At 40.5% G+C, this 11,387-nt stretch overlaps 1 long non-coding RNA gene across 11 annotated transcripts in view; it reads right to left on the reverse strand.

The window, feature by feature from the left end:
- LOC109560576 (uncharacterized) overlaps nucleotides 1-8,124 on the reverse strand; it is a 29,343-nt gene extending 21,219 nt beyond the window's left edge. For 3 of the 11 annotated variants that reach the window (XR_011567224.1, XR_011567225.1, XR_011567220.1), the window contains exon 1: nucleotides 7,911-8,117. This is a non-coding gene — a long non-coding RNA (uncharacterized lncRNA). Of the gene's footprint in view, nucleotides 1-5,367; nucleotides 5,555-7,910 lie in introns of all 11 variants that reach the window. The other 8 variants (XR_011567223.1, XR_011567222.1, XR_011567227.1 and 5 more) reach the window with 7 other exon arrangements.
- Between the last annotated feature and the right edge of the window lie 3,263 nt (nucleotides 8,125-11,387).

Consider the following 11,387-nt stretch of genomic DNA (forward strand, 5'->3'; position numbering starts at 1 on the left):
AATATAAGCAGGGTGCTGCCAGCAGAAAAGATGAGAGTGGAAGCATCAAATGCCAGAGTTCGATCCCTGCATTGGAAAGATCCTCTGGGGAAGGCAATGGCAAGCCATTCCAGTGTTCTTGTCTGGAGAATCTCATGGAGAGAGGAGCCTGGCAGGCCATAGTCCACAGGGTCTCACAGAGTCAGACATGACTGAAGTGACTTAGCACGCACAGGCCATTATAGTATTCTCTTAATATTTTTACCTTATAATTGTGTGAACATTTAGTTAATCTATCTATGTACATATGTTTTATTATATTTGAACTAGATTACATTTGAAAATATTATTTTATTTGACTATTTTAAAAGTTATAGGAATTTTACATGTCCTTAAATTCTCTTGGTGATAGGAAATGGCATAATTTTACCCACTTTAGAAATTAAGAAGAAACTAAACACAAAGGTTAGTTTCCAGCCTTGCATAGTATTCAAAGCTACTGTCTCAAGACTGGTTGTCCCAAAAGCTATCACTCAGTTGTGAATTCAAGTTTCAGTAGTTTATTTTGGAAGTGATTCCAGTGAACAAAGTGGGTGAAGTGGAGACAATAGTGAATAAAAAAAAAGGTAATCAATGAAGTGTAATTTATAGTTATGGGTTAATTGGAGCTTCACTACCTGTGTGTGTGCTAAATCACTTCAGTCCGACTCTTTGCAACCCCATGAACTGCAGCCCACCAGACTCTTCTGTCCAAGGAATTTTCAAAAGAGACACGTGTACCCCAGTGTTCATTGCAGCACTGTTTATAATAGCCAGGACATGGAAGCAACCTAGATGTCCATCAGCAGATGAATGGATAAGAAAGATATGGTACATATACACAATGGAGTATTACTCAGCCATTAAAAAGAATACATTTGAATCAGTTCTAATGAGATGGATGAAACTGGAGCCTATTATACAGAGTGAAGTAAGCCAGAAGGACAAACACCAATACAGTATACTAATGCATACATATGGAATTTAGAAAGATGGTAACAATAACCCAGTGTACAAGACAGCAAAAGAGACACTGATGTATAGAACAGTCTTATGGACTCTGTGGGAGAGGGAGAGGGTGGGAAGATTTGGGAGAATGGCATTGAAACATGTAAAATATCATGTAAGAAACGAGTTGCCAGTCCAGGTTCGATGCACGATACTGGATGCTTAGGGCTAGTGCACTGGGACGACCCAGAGGGATGGTATGGGGAGGGAGGAGGGAGGAGGGTTCAGGATGGGGAACACATGTATACCTGTGGCAGATTCATTTTGATATTTGGCAAAACTAATACAATTATGTAAAGTTTAAAAATAAAATAAAATAATAAAAAAAAAAGAAAACAAAAATCTAAAAGGAACACAAAGAAAAAAAAAAAAAGAAGAAGTAGGTTGCCATGCCCTCCTCAAGGGGATCTTCTCAACCAAGAAATTGAACCTGAGTATCCTGCACTGGCAGGCAGATTTTTACCACTGAGTCACCTGGGAATCCCAGAGCTTTCCTGGAAACCATGTAAAACATGCTTTGGAGTTATCCACCTGAGGGGCAAGGGAGTTGAGCTATTTACATGCTACTCTGGTGAGTCAATATGCCAGCAAATTTGGAAAACTCAGCAGTGGCCACAGGACTGGAAAAGGTCAGTTTTCATTTCAATCCCAAAGAAAGGCAATGCCAAAGAATGCTCAAACTACCACACAAATGCACTCATCTCACACGCTAGTAAAGTAATGCTCAAAATTCTCCAGGCCAGGCTTCAGCAATATGTGAACCGTGAACTTCCTGATGTTCAAGCTGGTTTTAGAAAAGGCAGAGGAACCAGAGATCAAATTGCCAACATCTGATGGATCATGGAAAAAGCAAGAGAGGTCCAGTAAAACATCTATTTCTGCTTTATTGACTATGCCAAAGCCTTTGACTGTGTGGATCACAATAAACTGTGGAAAATTCTTCAAGAGATGGGAATACCAGACTACCCGATCTGCCTCTTGAGAAATTTGTATGCAGGTCAGGAAGCAACAGTTAGAACCGGACATGGAACAACAAGCTGGTTCCAAATAGGAAAAGGAGTTTGTCAAGGCTGTATATTGTCATCCTGTTTATTTAACTTATATGCAGAGTACATCATGAGAAACGCTAGACTGGAAGAAACACAAGCTGGAATCAAGATTGCCGGGAGAAATATCAATAACCTCAGATATGCAGATGACACCACCCTTATGGCAGAAAGTGAAGAGGAACTCAAAAGCCTTTTGATGAAAGTGAAAGTGGAGAGTGAAAAAGTGGGCTTAAAGCTCAACATTCAGAAAACAAAGATCATGGCATCCGGTCCCACCACTTCATGGGAAATAGATGGGGAAACAGTGGAAACAGTGTCAGACTTTATTTTTCTGGGCTCCAAAATCACTGCAGATGGTGACTGCAGCCATGAAATTAAAAGACGCTTACCCCTTGGAAGGAAAGTTATGACCAAAAAAGGTGTGTCTGGTCAAGGCTATGGTTTTTCCAGTGGTCATGTATGGATATGAGAGTTGGACTGTGAAGAAGGATGAGCGCTGAAGAATTGATGCTTTTGAACTGTGGTGTTGGAAAAGACTCTTGAGAGTCCCTTGGACTGCAAGGAGATCCAACCAGTCCATTCTGAAGGAGATCAGCCCTGGGATTTCTTTGGAAGGAATGATGCTGAAGCTGAAACTCCAGTACTTTGGCCACCTCATGTGAAGAGTTGACTCCTTGGAAAAGACTCTGATGCTGGGAGGGATTGGGGGCAGGAGGAGAAGGGGACGACAGAGGATGAGATGGCTGGATGGCATCACTGACTCAATGGACGTGAGTCTGAGTGAACTCCGGGAGTAGGTGATGGACAGGGAGGCCTGGCGTGCTGCGATTCATGGGGTCACAAAGGGTCGGACACGACTGAGGGACTGATCTGATCTGATCTGGTGAGTCATTACCACACCACCTGACCTGCCTCTTGAGAAATCTGTTTGCAGGTCAGGAAGCAACAGTTAGAACTGGACATGGAACAACAGACTGGTTCCAAATAGGAAAAGGAGTACATCAAGGCTGTATATTATCACACTGCTCATTTAACTTATATGCAGAGTACATCATGAGAAACACTAGGCTGGAGGAAGCACAAGCTGGAATCAAGGTTGCTGGGAGAAATGTCAATCTGCATATCAACTCAGATATGCAGATGACACCACCCTTATGGCAGAAAGTGAAGAAGAATTAAAGAGCCTCTTGATGAAAGTGAAAGAGGAGAGTGGAAAAAGTTGGCTTAAAGCTCAACATTCAGAAAACTAAGATCATGGAATTTGGTCCCATCACTTCATGGCAAATAGATGGGGAAACAGTTGCTGACTTTATTTTTCTGGGCTCCAAAATCACTGCAAATGGTGATTGCAGCCATGAATGAAAAGACACTTTCTCCTTGGAAGGAAAGTTATGACCAACCTAGATAGCATATTCAAAAACAGAGACATTACTTTGCCAACAAAGGTTCATCTAGTCAAGGCTATGATTTTTCCAGTAGCCATGTATAGATGTGAGAGTTGGACTGTGAAGAAAGCTGAGTGCCGAAGGATTGATGCTTTTGAACTGTGGTGTTGGAGAAGACTCTTGAGAGTCCCTTGGACTGCAAGGAGATCCAACCAGCCTATCCTAAAGGAGATCAGTCCTGGGTGTTCATTGGAGGGACTGATGTTGAAGCTGAAACTCCAATACTTTGGCCACCTGATGTGGAGAGCTGACTCACTTGAAAAGACCCTGATGCTGGGAAAGACTGAGGGCAGGAGGTGAAGGGGACAACAGAGGATGAGAGAGTTGGATGGCGTCACCGACACAATGGATATGGGTTTGGGTGGACTCTGGGAGTTGGTAATGGACAGGGAGGCCTGGCGTGCTACAGTTCATGGATCGAAAAGAGTCAGACATGACTGAGCAACTGAACTGAACTGAACTGAACTGGTGAGTCATTAAAGGTTGCTTCCAGGCCTATTAATTACCCAGTATTTCCAGTCTTCTGTTCTGCTGGTGTAGTGGATTGATGGCCAGAGGGCCCTGAAAGACTAAATACAGTGAGTAGTAAGGATAGGGTGGTATGGGTGCCAATCTGGCTAGAACTCTGATTTTATTTAGTTGAAGTTAGCACATCTACTGAGAAGTTTTTGGAAATAATGGAAAAATTATCCTTTTTTATCGTTTATTTTTCTCATCCTTCAAAGCTGTTGATAACATTGAATTCAGTTCAGTTCAGTCGCTCAATCATGTCCGACTCTTTGCGACCCCATGAATTGAAGCACGCCAGGCCTCCCTGTCCATCACCAACTCCTGGAGTTCACTCAGACTCACGTCCATCGAGTTGATGATGCCATCCAGCTATCTCATCCTCTGTCGTCCCCTTCTCCTCCTGCCCCCAACCCCTCCCAGTATCAGAGTCTTTTCCAATGAGTCAACTCTTCGAATGAGGTGGCCAAAGTACTGGAGTTTCAGCTTTAGCATCATTCCTTCCAAAGAAATCCCAGGGCTGATCTCCTTCAGAATGGACTGGTTGGATCTCCTTGCAGTCCAAGGGACTCTCAAGAGTCTTCTCCAACACCACAGTTCAAAAGCATCAATTCTTTGGCACTCAGCATTGAATTAGGTAAGAGCAAAGAAACTTTTTCATTGTGCCTTTTTTTTTTTTGAGAAATTAATAGTATTAAGTTTACTGTTTTACTCTACATTTTCAGTAATTAAAAAAGCGAAATTGCTTTTGCTGTTTTTTTCTTTCACTGAAGAGGCAAACAAATGAAAAAGTAATCATTTAAGCAGCAGCAACAGAAAAGGTGGCAGGTTGGAGTTAGTAATATTCCATCAGGTAATTGAGGAGCTGAGTTTTCTGAGTTTTCCTTAGTAGTTCCATGATAAATGAAAATTTTAATTGCGAAAAATCAAACCAACTTTTCTCAAAACTATCTGTATAACTACTGTCTGCACCCACTTTTTCTAAAGTCTCAGGAGAGGTCTCTTGGTGAATGAGCTAAAAAAAAAAAAATTGGGAGATGCTTTGCTGCTGCTGCTGCTAAGTTGCTTCAGTCGTGTCTGACTCTGTGTGACCCCAGAGATGGCAGCCCACGAGGCCCCCCACTGTCCCTGGGATTCTCCAGGCAAGAACACTGGAGTGGGTTGCCATTTCCTTTTCCAATGCATGAAAGTGAAAAGTGAAAGTGAAGTCGCTCAGTTGTGTCCGGCTCTTCACGACCCCATGGACTGCAGCCTACCAGGTTCCTCTGTCCATGGGATTTTCCAAGCAAGAGTACTGGAGTGGGGTGTCATCGCCTTCTCCGGGGAGATGCTTTATTTACCTGTTTTTAGGTATTCTTTGGCATTGAAATCATGGTCCTTTGAGTTCAGTGGTTAATTGAAATGGTCCCAACAGGATTTCTTCACAATTTTCCAGTAACCACGGCAGCACTTCACTTATGTTGCCAAAGGCCATTGGACCCAGAAGTCACAGTAAAGGGAATTCCTGGGTAATCTGGAGGCAGGTTGCTAAAGTTAACCAGGATGAACCAAGAGTTGCTTTAATCACTACTGTTGTTCAGTCATTCATGTCCCACTCTTTGTGACCCCATGGACTGTAGCCTGCCAGGCTCCTCTGTCCATGGGGACTTCCAGGCAAGAATACTGGAGTGAGTTGCCATTTCCTTCTCCAGAGGATCTTCCCAACTCAAGGATTGAACCTGTGTCTTTAGCAATTCTCCTGCATTCTTTACTGCTGAGTAACCAGGGAAGCCATAACATTCCCATTTAAACTTATTATTTCAGAAACTCTGTCCTGCTTCTCTAATTACTTTAAAGGATTAAAGTTAGCCAGCTCCCCAGGCGGTGATTCAGAATCTGTTTATATCAAGTAAGTGGAATTACTGCTCTAGGATTTGGAAGCTAGGGAACACGAGCCAAAACCAAACAGACATCTGCACCACATTAAGTTTCATAAAGACAGAGATATTTCTTATTTTTGTTTACCACTGAACACCCAGAACCCTGTTACTCTTCATTGGCAGATGCAAAATAACTCAGCACTTTTAAAAGCAATTACATGATTTCTAAACTTTTACAGTGTAATCTATTCTGAACCATTCTTCATTATATGACACATTTTAAATGGAAAGGAATGGAACATGTTATCATCCACTGGCACTGAAGCAGTGCGCTCAGACTTGGCACAATGGAAGCAGTGAAAATAATAAAGGAATAGGCACTGGTTTCATTAAAAGGAAGAACTCTGCTGCATCTCTTTAAACTCTAACATGATGAGTTAAGGATCACACACACACAAAAGTCTTAATTTTAAGAAGAAGATTGCTGCAAATAAGACTACTTTTTGGGTATCCTTTGACTTCCATTGGTGGCTCAGAGGGTAAAATGTCTGTCTACAATGCGGGAGACCTGGGTTCGATCCCTGGAGAAGGAAATGGCAACCCATTCCAGTATTCTTGCCTGGAAAATCCCGTGGATGGAGAAGTCTGGTAGGCTACAGTCCATGGGGTCTCAAAGAGTCGGACACGACTGAGCAACTTCACTTTTACTTTGACTTCCATTTGCTTTCTTTCAGGGAGGTCTGGAGTGCTGGAGTTCATGGGGTCGCAAAGAGTCAGACATGACTGAGCAACTGAACTGAACTGAAAATGTTTTTGCTGACTGCTTTGAGTAACTTTCTATGTGAAGACTAATATTTATAGTTTTTAAAATTAATGTTGAACCTCCATATGACACTTTTCTTTCCACTTGATTTTGCAGAATCCTTTGTGAAACCATAGTGATATTTCCAAGAGGTCAGCTATAATAACATCAACAAATAAACCATCTTTAGAAAGAATAGAAACTTATGTCTATTTCACAGAGATGTGTTTTTAAAAAATTATTTAATGCTAATGAAAGATGAAAGAAAAAATTCAAGTGCAGAAACCACATGTTAAAAACAAGATGTTACTTGCTGTAGAACAGATTCTCAGAAGGGTCTAGGATCCCTCATGGGGTCTTCAAAACAGATAGGAAATGATTATTGTCTGAATCTTCATCAACAGAATGATAATTAAAACATATGGGTTACCTAGCTCAATGTTAATGAACAATATTTATCAACTCTGGATCCCAAGGAATATAATACAAATTGTAACTGGGTTTGGGTACATATGTATTTATATATAGTGACAGTAGTAATGTTAGTCGCTCAGTTGTGTCCAACTCTTTGTGATGCTATGCACTGTAGCCCACCAGGCTCCTCTGTCCGTGGGCTTCTCCAGGCAAGAATACTGGAGTGGGTTGCCGTTCCTTTCTCCAGAGGATCTTCCTGACCCAGGAATTGAACCCAGATCTTCTGCATTGCAGGCAGATTCTTTACCATCTGAGCTATAGGGAAGTCCCATACATTGGTCTATAAAATTCAACTTATATTCAGACATGCAAATAAATGTGTTATAAAACAAGATTTTATTTTTAGCAACCAAATGTTTATACCAATCCAAATATCACAACTTCCTTAGAGGAATAGAGATAGAGCCTAAATAATTCAAACTCTGATTCAATCACAGCTGACTTATGCATGTAGCATAATAGACGCAGTGCCTAGGCACCACAATAATTTTAGAGGCCTGTGAAAATATTTCAATTTCTTTTAAAATCAAAAGAAAACATACATCTTTAGAGCCAAAGAAAGTGTTAGTAAAGGTAAAGTTGTCCAAGGACTCTGGAAGTCATTTTTCATCCTTGTTCACATTAAATGAAATTTTTTTTGTTTTGAAAATAAATGTTTGTTCTTAAAGCATTTTGTTCTCAAAGCCTTACTTTCTGAGGATCATAATTAGATAAAAGAAAGCTCTAGTAATCAGAAGTATGTACCTACCTTTGCCTGATGCTACAGAGAGCATGAAACTGCCAAGAAAGCAAAAGAGCAATGGTCAGCTTGGAAGTCATGTTTACCCTGGATCCTCTCTTTGCAGGTTTCTGCAGCCCCAGACACCATTTGCTTGACTGTCTCTGAGGACTTGTGTTGGCTGGGGTGCTCCTGAGGCTTTTTATATTATTGCAACACTAAAGGTACATGGGTTCTCATCAGGTACTACATTACTGGAAATTACACAAAATCCAGTCTGTCTCCCTGCACTTTGAAACTAACCTTGAGAGAGGCAAACACTCGTAGGTCTCCACAAATTTTCCACATGCTTAAAGTTTAATTGATTTGGTATAAGAGCTTTTTTGTTTAATGTCCAGGTCTTTATCTGTTAGGGCTGCTGTAGCAAAAATAGCATATAGGCTTGTGGCTTAAACAAGAATCACTTATTTCTCAGAGTTCTGAAGACAAAGAATTCCAGGATCAAGGAGCCAGCAGATTAGGTGTCTGGTAAGAACCCATTTCCTGGTTGTAAGCAGCCTTCTTCTCACTGTGTCTTCCTAAGGCAAGGAAGGGTGATGAAGCTATCTAGGATCTCTTTTGTAAGCACTCTACAGGCATACCTCATTTTACTGTGCTTTGCTTATTTGCAGACATTGCATTTTTTTAATATAAATTGAAAGTTTGTGGCAACCCTACATCAAGCAAGACTATTGGCATCATTTTTCCAATAGCATTTTCTTGATTTGCGTCTCTGTATCATATTTTGGTAATTTTGGTAATTTTCCAACTTTTTCATTATTATTCAATTGCTTTAAAAATTTTATTTTTACTGGGGTATAGCCAATTAACAATATTGTGATCATTTTAGGTGAACAGCGGAAGGGACTCAGCCATACATATACATGTGTACATCCTCCCCCAAGCTCCTTTCCTATCCAGGCTGCCACATAACATTGAGCAGAGTTCCATGTGCTATACATTAGGTCCTTGCTGGTTATCCATTTTAAATATAGCAAAGTGTACATGTTGATTTGCTATGGTGATCTGTGATCAGTGATCTTTGATTTAATTATTGTAATTGTTTTGGGACATCATGAACTCTGTCCATATAAAATTGAGTTTAATCAATAAATATGTGTTCTAACTGCTTCACCAAACACTATTCCCCCATCTCTCTCCCTCTCCTTGGGCCTCTCTATTCCCTGAGACACAACAACATTGAAATTAGGTCAATTAATAACCTTACAATACCTCCAAGTGTTCATCTCTCACTTTAAATCATAAACCAGGAATGATTAAATTTAGAGAAGAGTTCAGTTCAGGGAAGAAAGCATGTTGAAAGCTAAGGTAGGTTGAAAGCTGAGCTTCTTGTGCCAAACACTTAGCCAAATTGTAAATGCAAAGAAAAAGAGAAGGAAATTAAAAGTGCTACTCCAGTGAACACACAAATGATAAGAAAGTGAAACAGTCTTATTACTGATATGGAGAAAGTTATAGTGTCTAGATAGGTGATTAAACTAGCCACAATATTCCCTTAAGCTGAAGCCTATCCAGAGCAAAGCCCCAACTCTCCTCAGTCTCTAAAGGCTGAGAGAGGTGAAGAAGCTGCAGAGGAAAGGTGAAGCTAGCAGGGGTTTCATGAGGTTTAATGAAAGCAGCTGTCTCCATAACATAAAAGTGCAAAGTGAAACAGCAGGTGCTCATGTAGAAGCTGCAGTAACTTATCCAGAAGATCTAGCTAAGATAAATGGCAGTTACACTAACACCAGACTTCCCTGGTGGCTCATTGGTTAAGAATCTGCCTGCAGTGCAGGAGACCTGGGTTTGATCCCTGGGTCAGGAAGATTCCCCTGGAGAAGGGTATGGCAACCCGCTTCAGTATTCTTGCCTGGAGATTTCCATGGACAGAGGAGCCTAGTGGGCTACAGTCCATAGAGTCGAAAAGAATCAGGCATGACTGAGTCGACTGAACATGCATGCATGCACTCTAACACCATCCTCACAGATTTTCAGTGTAGATGAGACAGGATTCTATTGAGATGCCATCTAAGACCATCACTGCTAGAGACAAGTCAATGCCTGGCTTCAAAGTTTCAAAGGACAGTCTGAAGCAACCTAGATGTCCACCAGCAGATGAATGGATAAGAAAGCTATGGTACATATACACAATGGAGTATTACTCAGCCATTAAAAAGAATACATTTGAATCAGTTCTAACGAGGTGGATGAAACTGGAGCCTATTATACAGAGTTAAGTAAGCCAGAAAGAAAAACACCAATACAGTATACTAATGCATATATATGGAATTTAGAAAGATGGTAACAATAATCCTGTATACGAGACAGCAAAAGAGACACTGATGTATAGAACAGTCTTTTGGAGTCTGTGCGAGGGGGCGCGGGTGGGATGATTTGGGAGAATGGCATTGAAACATATAAAATATCATATATGAAATGAGTTGCCAGTCCAAGTTCAATGCACGATACTGGATGCTTGGGGCTGGTGCACTGGGACAACCCAGAGGGATGGTATGGGGATGGAGGAAGGAGAAGGGCTCAGGATGGGGAACACATGTATACCTGTGGTGGATTCATTTTGATATATGGCAAAACCAATACAATATTGTAAAGTTAAAAAATAAAATAAAATATAAAAATAAATAAGATGGAAGAAAAAGAAAACAAAGGACAGTTTGACTCTTGAGTCTAATGGCAATGCAGCTGATGACTCTAAGTTGGCTGATAACTCTAAGCCAATGCTCATTTACCATTCTGAAAATCCTAGGGCCCTTAGAATTATGCTAAATCTACTCTGCCTGAGCTCTGTAAATAGAATAACAAAGTATGGATGACAGTATATTTGTTTACAACACGGTTTACTGAATGTGTTCAAATCACCTTGAGATCCATTACTCAGGAAAAAAAGAATACTTTCAAAATGTTAATGCTCATCAACAATGCACTCAGACATCTGATGACATGTATGATGGAATTAATGTTATTTTTTTGTGCCTGCTAACAGAACCATCCATTCTGTGGCTCACAGATCAAGGAGTCATTCCAACTTTCAAGTCTTATTCTATAAGAAATATATTTCATAAGGCTTTATCTTTATTCATAGATAGTGATTCTTCTGGTAGATTTGGGCAAAGCCAATTGAAAAGCTTCTGGAAAAAATTCACCATTCTAGATGCCATTAAGAACTTCCGTGACTCATGGGAAGAGATCAAACTATCAGCATTAATAGGAGTTTGAAAGAAGTTGATTCCAACCTTCATGGGTGACTTTGAGGGCTCAAGACTTCAGTGGAGGAAGTAACTGCAGATGTGTTAGAAATAGCAAAAGAACTAGAATTTAAAGTGCAGCCTGGAGTTGTGACTAAATTTCAACTATCTCATGATAAAATTTTAATGGATGAGGACTTGCTTCTTACGGTGAACAAAGAAAATGGCTTCTTGAGAAGGAATCTATTCCTAGGGAAGATGC

This window comes from Bos indicus, chromosome 6, assembly GCF_029378745.1.
Source record: "Bos indicus isolate NIAB-ARS_2022 breed Sahiwal x Tharparkar chromosome 6, NIAB-ARS_B.indTharparkar_mat_pri_1.0, whole genome shotgun sequence".
NCBI classification, from domain to species: Eukaryota; Metazoa; Chordata; class Mammalia; order Artiodactyla; family Bovidae; genus Bos; species Bos indicus.